The 15,005-nt window shown below is 42.2% G+C and overlaps 1 pseudogene; it reads left to right on the forward strand.

Moving 5' to 3' along the window:
• The first annotated feature begins 216 nt into the window (after positions 1 to 216).
• On the forward strand, positions 217 to 9,497 carry LOC109298444 (annotated as a pseudogene).
• The last annotated feature ends 5,508 nt before the right edge of the window (positions 9,498 to 15,005 follow it).

Genomic DNA, 15,005 nt, shown 5'->3' on the forward strand with positions numbered 1-15,005 from the left:
AAATAGGGGTTGATTTTTCTAGTAGTGAATGTGAGGCTGGGAGGGGGGGTGGAGAGAGAGAGAGAGAGAGAGAGTTCCAACTCACTTTTAAATTTACGGGTAATATGCTAAAAATCCCCAATTACAATGTTCCATACATCTAGCTCAGCTGCCACAATCTCAGAGGGGCCTAAAATCTCTAAGTTCCCATTTTGGCCATAAAAGCACCCAAGACCCATGAAGATCTACTTCTGGGCATGTCCAGCAGTAAGTCAGCCTTTATGGCTCTAAGCATCTAGGAGTCTAGCTAACATACAAACTCTGTCAAGTGCTTCCAGTTAAGTGTTTTTCTCTGTGGGCATGTTAAATTAATGCACTTGAATAAACTCTGGCACAGTTCATGCCAGAGTTTATTATTCCCAGGTGCAGCAGCATTTAAATGCATGCCCAGGACCGCAGTATGTTGAGCTAGAGCAGTGCAGCCATAGCCGACAGGATGTCCCAGGGGTCAGCCTGTAAGCCAGGAGCTGCTCCATCCTGGCTCAACATGCTGCAGAGGTGCTGGCTGGGGCATGAGGGTACCACAGTGATAGGCTAGCCAGGAAGCAGCCCCCACACTGTAACACCCTTGTAGACAGTGACAGAGCTGCCTGGGGCACATATGCATTGCAGCACATTTGTGTCATGCAGTACTAGCCTATAGCAGCATTAATTAGTTTACTGCAGCCTGTAGAGCTGCATGTGGAGACAATGATATTTTACTGCAGAGCTAGTCAACTCTGCAGTGAAGCACACATGTAAATATTCCCCCCTGTGTTGCCTACAGAATCTGATCCACTGGGCCTTCTCAGAACACAAGCAATGCAACGGGCTCTGCCCCAAAAGGAAAGAAAAGGGAGGTGGTAGTTCTTCTGCCACCTATTTGTCTCCATATTCACCTGTTACAGTAGTCCCTTGAAACATTGGAGACTTGAGTTTCTCCATCTGAGGAAATACATACCTACATCTCCCACCTGCCAGAAGAGCACCCAAACTACCAAACTATTATGGGTGGGCTCTCTTCTTCCCTCACTGCCTCTTGTAAAGACTGCCATTTTAATGGATTAAATCAAAGCTTCATAGACTCAGAGAAAGAGGTAAAGAATTCACAGGGTTCTACAATGTGAAATCAGCAGGAAAAACAAAACTAAATCATAGTTGGGTAAAAGAGGAACCATTTGACCTCAAGAACTATATAAAGCTGGAGGCGTTAGTTGGTTAAAAATAACCAACTTTTTAGATGGGTATCAGGGTAGAAAGGAAGATGGGAGGCCCAAAGAGGAAAATAAGAGTTAAACCAGCATATTCAAGAGCCCTCTTAGAATCAATAGTCAAAGTTAACTACTCCAGGAAAAAGAGCAAGGGGTTTCTTCAAACCACCTACATTTTCATCTCATCTATTAGAACATCTTCGTTCAAAATAATGCAAGTTGTTTAAAGGAAAGAAGTGAGCCAAATCAGCTAGAAGAAACTTAGGGAAAATACTGACAGAATTCTTTGTATGTCTCTTTACACAAAATATACAGTATTTGTTTTATATCATATCTACACAGTTTTTTGCATGTTACATGAATATCAATAAGTCATATGGGAGCCAATACATGTCACCCCACAGCAGGTGTTCTGCCTGCAGCTCTTTACAGCGAAGAACAGAAGAGATAGTGAGAACAATGGACTCACTCTCTGCATCAAAGGCAGCTTTGCCCTTGACCTTTTCAAGAAGCTAAATGAGATTCCTAAAGGGGCAAACATTTTCTTTTCCCCTTGGAGCATCTCCACCGCTCTGGCCATGACCTACCTTGGTGCAAGAGGTAACACTGCAACCCAGATGGCTAAAGGTAGGTTTGGAAATTTGATTATCATTATCCACACTATGCTGTGGCATATATAGGAACCAGCTATAATGCAAACCAAGTATTAAACAGGATGCAGGTACACACAAATGCAGGTAGACTATAGAGCATAAGAAACTAACTGGAAACTTTTCATACTTCATAAAAGATACCTCTTTCCAAAGTGACAATAACCTCTTCGCACACCATTCTGTGCAGCTGTCTGTATTCTGGGCCAGATTCTGTCCATTGATGGAGTCACAGGGTGCATTCAACAAGTATAAGCAGCTTCTAGGTCCATGAATGGGGCTTACATGAGTTGAAAAGGACTTGTTCAGAGCACACTGAACCTAGGGCACTTAAAGTTCTCAGGAACTTCTCCTGATGCTGTGTTACTTTCCCTGGACGGAGCTCTTTTCTATACTTCGTTTAACTACTTTTTGAGCAGTGTAAAGGAAAGGAAAAATAAAGGGTTTCTCATTTATGCAATGATCTCTCCACACCTTGGCTGGATCTTAGAGGTAACTTGGTCTTGTACCTCCCCAAGAGCAAAGTAAATGATCTACCATGTGACAGCAAAAGGCAAAGCAGGGTGGCACCTTAGAAATTAACCATTCAGAGAGACATAAGCTTTTGTAGGCAATGGTTATTCAGTCAAATGCCATCAATTCATCTGAGGTTACATCTAGAGTTTAGCATATGTACGAAGAGATCACTGGGATCTTCAGCACAAGTGAGGAACTCTGCTTTCCTTCATTCAATTCATGGCAGCTCATACTGATTTCATAGCATTTCATAACATATGCTGTCTCTTACAAAAGTCTTTCTAAGCTAGTTAGTTTCCAAAGTCAAATGCTACGGTACCTTCTGCTGTCTGGCTTTAGACTAGCACAGCTAAATACCTCTCTACTCATGAGATAGCTGCAGTAAACAGTGCCCACCAATGGCCAGTTAGCAAATTTATTTTTCTGTTTAAATAAAACATTCTGCATAGGACTAATTTTAAAACATGCTTCTCAGATGTCAATAATCACTATTCTATGCATAAATACATGCCTATATTGGCATCATGGCCTCATTCTTCCATGGTTCTCCTCAAACAGTCCACTAATTTTTACAACTGTTATACTTGTCCATCTATAAAATCTTATTGTTGGAAGACCTTAAATTTGTTACCCACCAGCATTAGTGGGGAAAGCAGTGATAGGGAGGCACTGGAGAGACAGAGGGGGGAAGGCAGTGGGAGAGAGTGTGGGGCAAGTAATGGGGGAGACAGTGTGGGGGACAAGCAGACTTGTCCCCTGCCCCCTCCCCTCCACTGCCTGTCCCCTTGTGCCTGTGCCTCAGGCTCCTAACATTCTCAGCAGATGCTGCCACCACTGCTAGTGGACCAGTCTGGCATGCCATGTCCCAGGCTGGAGCAGGGATGCAGCCCGCCAGCCCGGGAGCAAAGGTAAGCGAGAGGGACAGGGAATATGGCATTTTCCAATTTTATAATTACACTTTCATAACTTAATTCAGTGTATACTATGTAGCCAAAGATACTGTCTTTCTAATTTAGGTGGTAAGGTGATGGGGTAAACACTATATTTTTATGATTTGTGCAGCATGAAGCACAGCAATTATTCCAATAATACTTTAAAAAAGACCTAATAAAAAGTTCCATGGCATGAAAGAAAATTTCATATAGCTAGCGTAGGTTCACCTTAAGTGTAAGTTAGTTGTGAATTAGATAAAAATGAATGACTAGTGACTAATCTGTCATTTAGTCACTGCTGTGGGGGTCTTAACATATGGCATTGCTCTCAGTTGTGAAATCCAAGTTGAAAAATCCTAAATAAAATTCTAAATATCCCTTTCATAAGCAAGTTAAAGCATAATCAACATTACTGATTTAATACAGTAAAGCAGTAGATATTGATAACTGTCAGTGGAAAGGGATACAGTATGCATTTGCCTTTTTAAAAAGTTTGTTTACCTACATTTACCATCTTTGTAAACTTGTCTTGCAGGTTTTTCATTTTAATAAAGCTACAGAAACTGCTGGCATGTCTCAAGCAACCAAATCTTCTCATGGGAGACCAAAGAAAAGGAAAGTGGTATTTATTAGAATACAGAGTATCAAGGAAACAAATCTCCTCTATTGATAAGGAATTGAACCCTAGCACGTATTTGTATCCAGCTACTGTTCGTTTGATTTCTACATTTCTCTCCTTCTCCCTCCACCCCCAAAAGGGGGGGGAGAGGGGAGAAAGAGACCGAAAATGACTTGCCTAGCTATTTTCTAGTTCAAAAAACTCAGACACTGAAATCTTCAAAAGCAGGAAGATGTACAGTTAAGCAAGCAGACAGTCTTTATGTTCACTATTGGTCTATCAGACCTTGCTAGCTAAAACAACAGTTGACGGTTCTCTATTCCTCCAATAATTATTGAAGCAAAACCTCTGCTTTTCCTGTCCTCTGGCTTTGGGAGGACCAGTCAATGGAAAGATAAAGTTGTTCATCTTGAGGATGTTTTAGGAAATGTAAGGCTAGCTCCTGAACTTCCTCAACAGGCAAGTTGCAAGATTAAGCCTGGTCTGTCAGCACACGCCTGCAGAATTTTATTAAGGAAATTAAGTTTTCTATTTCCTCCTTCTAAGCCTCCTATCCTGCTCCATATTTCACAGTCCCCTGGTAGTGGAACCTAGTACTATCAGCTGAGGGAAGCCCTGACACAGGATATTCATTAGAGAAGGTGATCTCCGCTCCTAGAGCTATGATCCCTGTGTGTCTTTCTCCAATCAAAAAACTGGCTCAGACACACATTTCAGACTCCAGGCTCCAATCTTACTGATGCTGTAGCTGCTTCCCAGCTGAGCTTTAAAGATTTTCGTAGTAAAAGGGAAAAATATCTGGTCTTACTAGACAGTGAAAACAATTCACTTAACTATACTCACCATGATGCAAGTGCTACTCAACAAAACAGAAAAGGAAGGAACTTACCACCACCCTATGTTAATTCTGTCAGCTATGCAAGTAGAGTTGGCAGAATTTGATATTTATTTTTTAAACAAATTTCAATGGGTTAAACATTGATTTAAAAAAAAATTATTTCCAAGCATTTATTTTTATTATCATCTATTTAAATTAAGTTAGCAAGCACAAAGATCTTTCACCTCTAGGATAGCGTATGTGTGCACACAAAAAAAACACAACACACCAACAGAAAGGTCAAGAAAACAACAGAGCACATACCCTTCTTAATTAGATTCTTTCTTTCCACTTACTGCCATATCTCCTTGCTGCTTTGCCTCCTTTTATAATCTCTCCCCTATTCTCTGCAGCTGAGTTGTCCCACTCAGGCAGCAGGAACTTCCTTTGTCCACAGCCATGGCTTCTAGCCTAGTTTGAATAATCCATGAACCCTTTGGGTAGGGGTTTGAGTAGCCTACTATCTCCTTCCAACTCTGTTCATGGCACCTGTGAACAAGCAGCTAACTAAATGCTTAACTGAAAGTTGTTAGGCCATCTGCTGCTTTCCTTTTTAAAGAAACCAGCCCTCTGTGCTCTGGCCTGTGACTCCCTTTTGTTCTTCCTCTCTTTGTTAATGGTGGAAATATTTTTTCATTGGGCCATGGGGGTGAGATGGAATTGATGTTTTTCAAAGTTTACCAATAAAACATCAAATCCTGCCACACATATATAAGCTATACATGTATATACATTATATAGCTTAGAAATATATGAAGTATGTATTTTGTGTGTGTGTCCAAGTTATAAGGAGCTATGTAGGGTATAAACTTTTCTGATAAAAGTCTGAATTCCAAGTTAATAGTCTCCCTGTTGAAGGAACCTGAACCGAGTGAAGCTGAAGAAATCCATGCTGGGTTCAGAGCACTGATAACTGCAATCAACAAATCCAACAAAAACTATAAACTGAATACTGCTAACAGAGCGTATTATGAAGAATCATTTCCTCTGATTTGTGTAAATTGGACACTTTTTTAATTAAGTTGAAATTGTTTTGATAGTGCATGTGGCAACAGTTCTGATTATTAACAGACCTCACTTTCAGCACTGTATTCACCCTGATCAATGCCATTCACTTCAAAGCAAAGTGGAAAACACAGTTTAACAAAGAGACATCTCAGAAACCCTTCAGGATAAGCAAGGTATGTTCCAGTGCCCTTGTTAATGAACAGCAAGAGCATAGTAGTCTTCCACTACACTCTGGTAGCTAGACACATTATCTAAAGTAAATTATAGTGACAGCTTTATTTCTACTCCATCAACCATTGACTAAACAAAGGTTTAATAACTGGGTTAACTTTAGGTGGTGTTGGCTAGGTGCCAGAATACTAGAAAAATTTAGCAAACATGCTAAGCTCTCTTTCTGGAAAGATTAAACAGTTCATTTGACTATGGTTATTATTTTCAAGAGTACCTAAGTGACACAAGTCTAAAATGCAAAAGTGATCCATTAGGTACTTAGGGACAGATATTTAAGCCAACCCTTGGGGGCCTAAACCTTATTGACAGTCAAAGGCTGTTTGTAGTTGTTTAAAAAACAAACAAACCACACTTTACCAAAAGAAGCAATGTGTTACTTCAGCCAGGCTCTACAGCATCTGTATAGATTGGACACTTCAGCTGGGCTTTTTAGCGCTTTTAGCTAAAGCTGATTTAATCTGCTATTAGATAAAAGTGCCAAAAATGCCCCATTAGAGCATCCAATCTTTACAGATATTGCAGAGCCAAAATGAAGTAATGCATTGCCACTTCTGGGCATGTGCAGCCTCCGTGTGGGGAAAGTGCCTAGTTTAAAGTGCTATTTATTTTTTTAATATTGACAAAGATTCTTGGGCTTCTCAGTGCCTGGGCCACTTTTGACAACAATATTTTGGCTCTTCTAAGTACCTGCTTATTCACTTTGGAAAATTATTTTTTACCTGCAGGGTCATTTCCTAGCCTAAACTTTATACTCTGTCCTCTTGCAGCAGGCTCTGGGTTTTGGATTTTTACAGGACTTTCCCCCTTTTGCTTGTTCTAAGAAGCTAGTCAGGGGCAGAGAGAGATATCTTCAGCACATAACAACAATAATTAATTATATTTATTGTTTATTCATTTGCACTAACTGGTGCATGGAGAAACTGTTGTTCAAAGAGGCATTGACTCAGGAGGGTTTCAAAGTGGTACTTGAAATAGGGTAAAAGTAGGATCTTCAGTTTAGCAGAGGTGGGTGCAATGTGCAGAGCCAAGTGGATGGATAGATGATAGCAATTTGAACCATTCTAGGATTTGAAAGCTTGCATGTGAATCCTACAAAAAGGATTGTTTGGCATAACGTTTGGTATAACGTTTGCTGTTTACTGCTTTGTATTTTACTATTTTAAGTTTTTGGGTTCCTTTACATACAAAGGAAGGGAAATAGTGAAGAACTTCATGAAACCCCTGCAAACCCAACACTTCATTGTACCCTTTGCCCAGCACTGCTTTGTACTTGGAACAAAGTGATTTTCCTCCATTCGTACAATATTTCAGACACTGAGTTGTTACTGATAAGGCATCATTAATGTATGTGGAGTCCACTTAGTAAGCTACAGGAGAATCAGCCAAAGTCAAAATGGCCCTCTCTGCTAGGGAACCAAAAATGACCTCTCCCACGTACCCCTCCCCAAGAACCTCTGTCTCCTTGTCCCTAGGAGTTCCCCGCCATCTGAACTGTCAGAAAGCGGGGAGTCCATACCCACTCCATACCTAGAAATTCCCCTAGCTAAATCTTCTGCAGATGTATATGATTTACTGGGTGCATCTATGCAAGATGCTAGCTGTGCAGTAACCTAATAACACGAGGCAGTAGTGTGCTGGGCATATTACTGTGCTGATATATTACTGAGCAGTAGTATTAGGCGACTGTGCAGTTAGCATCTGTAAAAACCCATGCACTAGCGCTACTGCGAATAGCACCAGTTACTGTGTATTGATTTAATATTTAATTATCCAAGTACTAAAACTTAATGTGCAGTAACTGCAGTGCATTAATGACTTTGTAGACACACCCACTGAGGAGGAAATGGAGGTCAGTCCAAGTCAAAAGAGAAATGGATCCTGGGGGGCAAGCAGGGGGGAGCAGGACAAATATTAGTCCAAAAAAATAACATTGAAGAAATCAGGCAATCAAATTTGATGCTTAAAATCTTTTAAACTTTTGCTCTTAGTTTATCTGAAATGAGTCATTTTTACTGGTAACACATACATTTCAAGGAAAGTAACAGTAATATGCATCTTTCACAGACCAAGACTAAACCGGTACAGATGAAGTTTGTGAGAGATTTATTTCAGGTATTGTTAAAGGATGAAATGCATTTCAAAATCATTGAGCTCCCATACATAAAAAACGGAACTCAACACGTTCATCTTGGTACCAGATGACATCAGTGACAGTATTACTGGCTTGGAACTGGTAAGACCGTAGATATATTAAGGTAGAAGCCAGGATTTATTCATGGTAGGAAATACTCTGTCTTAGCTTAGCAATCTCCTCCACATCGGGACGTACAGTTATAGGTATCTTTATAAAAGGGATATTAAGCTGAGTTGTTATGAGATACTCTGTTAGTAATGGAACAACCTAAGTGATATCACAAGGTATTACATATTGTTATTTATACAATGCCCAAGAGTAAACAGTATTTTCCAGAACAGATAGAAACACCCAGCTTGCATCCAAAAGAGATCTTGATGTAACTGCAGTTGTAATGCAAAGAAAAAGATAAACCAAAAAGGGGAAAAAGGGCAAAGTTTGCAGCAAAAGGATACGTTGCTATGAAATGCACTCAGAGGTGTGTCCCCCTCCATGCATATTTCTTGTTTATTATATTAATAGGAGGTAATCTTGTACAGAAAAAAGAATGTCCCATTATCTGTTGAAATAACAGCAGATAAGGAATTGCTCTATCGATCCAGTTCTGCAAGGTCCAATGTAACCTTACCTGTTATTGAACTAATTGGGAGCAAACATCACTGAGTAGTTTGTGGGGTTAATAATGCATTTGTAGCACTTTTCTGATTGTGGGTGGTAGCTATGGTATATCTTATGCTTTTTATGACAAGTCTGAGTTTATCTAATACACTTTTTTCTTTTTTTGACTAAATGTAGCTAGAAAGGGAATTGACTTATGAGAAATTAGGTAAATGGACCAGCCTAGACAAGATGATGACAGAACAAGTAGATTTGTATCTGCCCAAGATCAAGTTGGACAAGAAATATGATCTCGGTGATATTTTGAGGAATATGGGGATGTCAGATGCCTTTAGCCAGAGTGAAGCAGATTTCAGAGGAATGTCAGAAAGAAAAAATCTATTTTTGTCTAAGGTTATTCACCAATCTGTAGTTGAGATAAATGAAGAAGGCACTGTAGCATCAGGTGGATCTGCAGTTATTCCTGGGTTTGTAGCACCATCTACGCCTATACAAGTTATGGCAGATCACCCTTTCCCCTTCTTCATCAGGCATAACAAAACCAAGAGCATCCTCTTCTTTGGAAAATTCTGCTCCCCCCTAGAAGGCTAACAAATATCTTTGTGCTAACAAATAGCATCAGAAGTTCACTCTGCTGCTGGAAAATACTTGGCTACCCAACTATTGCCTTAATTATAGTCTTACTCATAGACCTGTCCAAGCGCCCTCTTCAGTTCCAACACGGCAGCCTCAGGAGCTACTGTGCCTCAGAGACAACTGCTGAGGAACAATTCCTCCTGAGCACCTCTGTTGTTCTGAGGAGACCTCCTACCATAGCTTCTGGAAGAGTGCAGTATACTCTGGCCTTACATCAGGCCAATTCTCCTGGCCAGTGTTTGGGAAGGAAATTACATCTTGGTCCTTCTCCACTCACCTGTTCATAGAGTGGGTTAGAAATTGGTCAGCTCCCAGGTCGTAATCTCACTCCCGTGCTTGGAGCCAAGATGTGATCAGGTCTAAGCCAATCATGCTAAGTATCTTAATAAAGGTCTTAATGGCTGCAACTATACTGAAAGGACACACAAAATTTAACCTGCATCTAGCACTTGAAATTAGCTCTCCTAGTGCCTCTAAATAGAGGTTGATTGTATGTTGTACATCAAGTGCACAGCTTGTTGCTTTAACAGGTTTTAAAATAACTTTAACTAAAATATATAGTCAGTACATACTTTGGGATTATGTCCTCTTGTCTGAAAAATAAACACTGGACCCCTTGGGGGTTTGCTGCATGTACCATGTGTATCCATATGTACTGAAATAGTAAAACAGGAATAAAAATGCTTACAAGGAAGCTGACACAGAGCTGGATGTTTCTGACTTCACGGCAGTGTGGTTTTGCCACAGAAAATCTTATCACACAGAACACAGAGGGTGCTTCCCGAAAAGCGTGCACATGAGGTTTGTGGCACCTCAGAGCAGTTTGAGGTACCGCAAACTGCATGTGGCGCATATAAACATATTCGCCATGCTGCTAATTTGCAGCATGGGGCAGGGGGGATTGACACTGGAGGATTGCACCGTCAAAAAAACCCCACTGCTGAAAAAAGTGACATAGTGCATGTAGCAGCAGCCTGCACTGCAACAAAGGGAGCCTGGCTGGCCAGAGCCATATTCTGGCTGCCCAGGACCCCAGGTAAGGCTGCTGGGGTTGACATGTGCTGGGCCCAGCCTCTCCTATACCACCTGCATCACTTTGCAACATGCTGGAGTGAGAATGCAGGGGTGTACCTGGGGACAAAAAGCAGCCAGCCATACAAATATGTGCCACTGCTACTTGTCTTGAGAGAAGTGCATGCCCCTGCATGTGCATATTCATCAGGACAAAACCAAGAGTTCTTCCAAGATATTCTTATCTGATATGTGATAAATGTGGAAGTTACAAAAAGATTATATTTCTTCTTCTAAATTTTCTCTTTGCAAACTGTGTGAAATCAGTTGTCTCTAAAAGTTCTCTGAACTGAACACCTCTGTTTTTTGAGACCATCCTTCATCGTCTTAAGAACCCCATGTAATTTCACAGATGTCAAAGGAAAGACTGGATCAAGCCCTAACGTTTTGCCCATGTCCTCTGATAACACTGGTGGTGAGTCAAAGAGAAGTAAGGCTTAAAGGTCTAGTCTGGCAGGTGTAGTCTGACCACCTGCCTCATTAAAGCAGTCTGGTTTATGAGACTAGGGAACAGATCACCCTTCCCTAAGGTGCAGTTAATTTTTTGTCACTCGTAAGTTGCTGCTATTTTTATATAGATACAATAAGCTGCCACTTTGCTTATATTCAGTTTTGTTCTTGATGCTAATCTTCTGCTAATTTTTGCATGTTAGAATGGCTAACAGTTCTGCTTAGCCCAAGTGATATGAAAATGATCACCAGAATACTTACTATCTGGTGGTAGGACTTAGCCATGTGCTCTAAAAACTGCAGTTTTCAAAACTTTTATTTTATTAATGTAATAAATTGCTGGCTGTGATTTGTACCATTTCCTTAATATTAGTTTTAACAAAGCAGAAAAATAAAATTTCATTTCATTAAAGCAGTTTAGCAAAGATGGGCCTGTTACTAACACAAATCCCAGTTTGCTTTTAGGTCATATTCTACTTCCCATAAAGCTACTATATGTGCGTGTCTACACATGCAAATAAGCACAACTAAATTTAACAGGTATTAAGCTAATGGGCATTAAGCGATTTTTGGTAGGTGTCTACATGTGCAGGAACTTGGGACTAAAGTCAGTCCCAAGTTCCTCCAGTCCTGGTATGTGCCCTGGTGGCTACGGAGTGGGGAAGCTCCAGCCACCTGGCTGGCAGCACGCGACAGCCATGTTGACGCCAGACCCAACTGCCAACAAACTTTAGAAACTCTGATCCCTGGCTAGCCCCTTGCCTGCCCAGGTGCTGCATGCCCAGCGTAGGGGCAGCACGTGTCAGCTCCCTCACCCACTCTGCCTCCCCAAGCTAGGGCTGCCCTTACCCCTGCCCCTGCAAGAGATACCCAGCACTCTGTTGCTCCAGCCTGGTCCCTGCCAGTGATGCCCAGCGCCCCACACTCCTGCTGTCCGCGGTGCTGGCCCTAGCAGGCCCCCCCCTACCCTGGCCCCAGGACAGCCATGCACCTGCCAGCAGGGGCCAGGGCACTGGCTGCCTGCCCCACCACCCACACACCCCCTGCCCACCCCCCAGCACCATTCTCAGGACATGAACATGGATGAAACAAAAAAGCTTTATTTCCATCACAACCCCCACCCCCATTTCTCCTCCCTCCCCCCTCAACAAACAGTGCCTCTCTACCATCCTCAGCACCCACCAACAGTAAAAACCTGCTTACAAGTGGGAAACTATATACAGAGTAGCCCAGCCCTGGGGGAGGAGAGGGGCCAAACCAGGAGCCCTGGGGCTGGATGCAGGCCAGCTCCCTAGTGATTGGGCAGACCTGGCACTAAAGTTAGTGTGGAGTCATGTCTACACATGTGTTAATGCACTGTCACTAATCATGCCTAAATTTGATACCTGCATTTGCAGATATCAAATTTAGGTGTGATTAGCCTAATTTTGCTAGTTTTAATGAGCATTAGGGGTGTGCATGTGTTGATGCACACCCATAATCTGCACTAAATTAGGCTAATGCATCTCACATAGATGCACCCTATGATTTGTATTTAAAGCAAGAAAAGTATTTTAAGATGATCTGTCCAAAATGCAAAGCTGTGATTTAGTAGGTTCTAATTTATCCAGAAGGAGTATCTATTCTGCTGTGTTATGTGATTCAAAACACTTGGTCTTCACAGGTGTTTTCATTCTTGCAACTACACCTTGATTGTGGCTGACAAGCTATAAAGCTTTTTATCATACCACTGTCTTGACTCCATTTAGTAGCAAAATGGCATTTCAAAATCTCTTTGGTAATATGTTAGCTGCTCTGTTGTGTGCATCAGACAGGAAATTTAACCTGAACAGAATAATTCAAATCAACCAAGGATGACCAAGTGCAAGCTTCCCTGCACCCAGGTAACTCACCAATAGAAGGAAAAGTACTCATACCAGTTTTTGTATCTACCTAGGTACATGTATTTAGAAAACATTACAGACAGCAAAGAGGATGTATGGAATTCAAACTTGGCATGGGTCAGTGGGTGCTTCTACACATGCACTTAAATGTTCCATAGACTAATTTGCTGCAGTGTAAAATGTCACAGTTTATATGTGCGATGCTATTAGACTGCAGCAAACTAATTTTCACCACCATAAGAGAGTACTGTCGTGAACAGCACTACCTCACAGTGGCAAAAATAACTGTCCCGCCGCACCAACCATATACCTTGTTCAGTCTTCTGCTCTAGAGCACAGTGATTTGGCAGCTGGAGAGAAGGCCGTCCTGCAATGCAATGGCAGAACTTGGAGCACTTTTTGTGTCAGAAATTCCATTCTAGGAGCCCTGCAGGCATGCTGGAAGTTTGTCATGCTCTGAGTGCCCTTCCCTATAAAGGGAAGTAGCGTTTATGACTTGTTATTTGGAACTTGCTGTATTTTTGTAACATGGACATGTGGATAGCTTAGGTTTTCTACAGGACATGGTTCTGTTAAGGGACAGCAGAAAAACAGGAATTTCTTGGAAACAAAATGCTTATGGAGCTACTGAAAAGATGCACAAGATCTTCTGGCCAGATTCACCCTAACAATGCTGTGCTGATTTCCTGGTGCAAAAGGTTTCCTCAAAGGTTCAGTACAGAATACCTGGAAAGCCACAGCAAGGCAATTATGCTATGAATTAGGCATTTGAATTTTGCACACAGGTCCAGACAAGCTCTGTTTGCAGCACCATGGGTTGTTGTGCACATCTCTGCCTGCCTACATCTCTGATTTCCCACTACCTCCCGTGCTTCATCAGCCCACAACTCACTGAAACCCTCCCCCCTGGTTTCACAAATATTGTGGAGCAGGTAGGCTGCCACTATACAGGCCGTTATGTTTTCTGGCTCCAACTCAAGCCTGCAGTTCAGCGCCTTCCACCATGCTTTGAGGCAGTCAAAGGTGCATTCAACAACCATCCTGCATTTGCTGAGATAGTAGTCAAAAGCCATTTCTGCAGATCACTAATGTGCCCCTCATAAGACTTCATGAGCCATGGCTTGAGGGGGTAAGCACCATCGGCTATTATAAGTGTGAAGACAGGAACACCATGGATCACTCTGCCAGGGACTCCGGTTGCATAGTGTCCTTTCTCCATCAGTCCAGACAGCGAAGCATTTCTAAACACACTTGTGTCATGCACACTGCCTGTCCATCCTGTATAAATGTTAGTGAACCGGCCCAGATGATCCACCACAGCCTGCAGGATTACCAAGGCAAATCCCTTCCTGTTTGTGAATGACCAGCTCACCAGTGAGAGGGATTGCACAGGGATGTGTGTGGTATCTAAAGCTCCTATGCCATTAGGGAACCCTATGGCATTGAAGCCATCATTGACTTCATGGGGGTTATTGAGGCAAATGAAGCTGTGTACCATGACATCCTGCATCAATGGGCATACTTTGTGAGTCGCCAGCCTAGCCGTGCAGGGAGCCACGCCGAACTGGTTCACGATGTAGCGGAGGCTGGTGGCGGTGGCTAGCGTCAGATACAGCATGTGGGGTTGCAGTGGGGAAGGAAGAAGACTAGGGATAAAGTATTAACATGCCCCTTTCAGCTATTCCTGTTGCTGCAGTGGGAGAACAAAGAGAGGGAACTCACCCTATGTGGGTAATAATTGCACTCTTTGAAATATGAAGTGGCTGAGTAATATCCTGTATTGACAAGGAAAGGCCCAGCCCTGAAAGCATCAGCAACTGGCAATCCTTTGACAGAACAGTGAACACAGAAACAGTTTTTCTTCTATGTATTTTCTTAATTAAACATAATTTCTATATACAGCAGACATAGGAAGCCTGAGAAAGATGCCCAGACAGATATGATTCTCAGCGCCATTAGTACCTGCTCACTGTGATTGCAAGAAATAGAAAGACAGGCATGCCGAATGTGTGATGCTGAGTGTGTGACCCCTGGCCACTACCAGGGCCAGGGGTGCCCTGGTCACAAGTTAGGAACAGGTGGATGGCTCAGGGTCCTGAGTCTTACGGTAAGGAAACTTGGCATTCTTTCAGGGGCAGGGGGAGAATATGG

Source organism: Gavialis gangeticus, unplaced genomic scaffold (assembly GCF_001723915.1).
Source record: "Gavialis gangeticus isolate Ggan-Ray unplaced genomic scaffold, GavGan_comp1, whole genome shotgun sequence".
In the NCBI taxonomy this organism is placed as follows: domain Eukaryota; kingdom Metazoa; phylum Chordata; order Crocodylia; family Gavialidae; genus Gavialis; species Gavialis gangeticus.